The sequence below is a fragment of the Solanum stenotomum genome, chromosome 6 (assembly GCF_019186545.1).
Source record: "Solanum stenotomum isolate F172 chromosome 6, ASM1918654v1, whole genome shotgun sequence".
Classification (NCBI taxonomy): domain Eukaryota; kingdom Viridiplantae; phylum Streptophyta; class Magnoliopsida; order Solanales; family Solanaceae; genus Solanum; species Solanum stenotomum.
In genome coordinates, this window is record NC_064287.1 from 31746625 (window position 1) to 31748104 (window position 1480).

Here is a 1480-nt window from a genome sequence, read left to right on the forward strand (position 1 = left end):
GCCCTTTTGAGCCTGTAGCCTTTTATTGGTAGCCATATTTTGCTCTTGACTATTTTGTTGAATCCCTAGTTTTTGCACCTTGCTTCCTTGAGCATTATATCATAGACTTATTCTAATTATCAATTATGAGAAAAAGGGATGGTTGAGTGAAAAAGTAATCAATGATAGCTATAACGTGTTTAAAAACCCTCTTTGAAAGAATGTGATATGAAAAAGAAAAGAGAAGTTACCTTGAAGATGGCCCTGGTCCTTCCAAGGATATTGTGCACCTTAACGCATGTAAAATACGTAAGTTGAGGGTGGCTATTATGAAGGGAAACTTTAAAAAAAAAAGAAAAAAAAAAGGAAAAAGAAAAAAAGAAAAGGATTGAAACATCTTTGAGAGGATGAGAATTACTTATGAAATAATTGTTGAAGAGAGGGCTGGAAATAAAGAGAAGAAAATAATGGGTTATGAAGTCTAAAATTGCAAAGTGCTTAAGGAAGTGTAAGTCACAATTATATAGTTTTCCTACCCATCCCCGCCTACATTACAACCCGTTAAAGTCCTATTTGATTTTATTCAAGCATGCTTAATTAGTGGAGATGTACATAATGGGCAAGCATATGGTTCTTTGTGCATACATGTGAATTTTCTTTGCGAGTGTGAGAGTATTCTTTGATGCCAAGTCCTTAATTTATATTCAATCTTTTGATTTGAGTGTGTGGACTATTTCTTCTTGTGAGGGCACTTGTTTCATGATAGATAGGTGATTTTATTAACTTTCTTTGATGAGAGTAGGTGAGCAAACTTAAATTTCATAAGTTCAAGGTCCTTCTTTGAGGTTAGGAGGTTAGAGGTTTGTTGTTTATTTGGATGTCTTGCATAATGATTGAGAAGTCTACTTGATGTTTTGAAATTGGTATATGACATAATTGTTTGTATTAACCAAAGTGATGACATTGCTAGTATGATTATTTTTTTTTGGGATGAGTTTTAGTGTTTGCTCGAGGACGAACAAAAGTTTAAGTGTGGGGTGTTGATGTGAGACTAAAAATACATATTTTTAATCATTATTTCCTCACATTTATTATTTATATATGTCCTTAATGAGCATGAATTTTATGAATTGTGCTAAATGGTATATTTTATTTGTAGGATTAAATTGGTGGAAAAATAAAGAAGTTTGGAGCTAAAACGAATTAAAGATGGAAGGTTGAAGAAGGAAATCAAGCAGACAGCTTAATGGATTAAATTGAATAAAATAATATATTTATGTATATAAGGAAAGGCGGCTACAATTGGAAATTTTCAGTTTACCTCTACTGTACACGTCTCACAATGGAAGGCTACAACAACAAAAGAAAATTGACGCGGACAGCTTCACCGAAAATAAAAAGGAATTCGATTCCTTTTGGTTTTGATTTCCTAATTTAAGATGGACTCAATTATTTTATTTAGGGTTTCTATATCTATAAATAGGGCATGAAAAGTTATTCT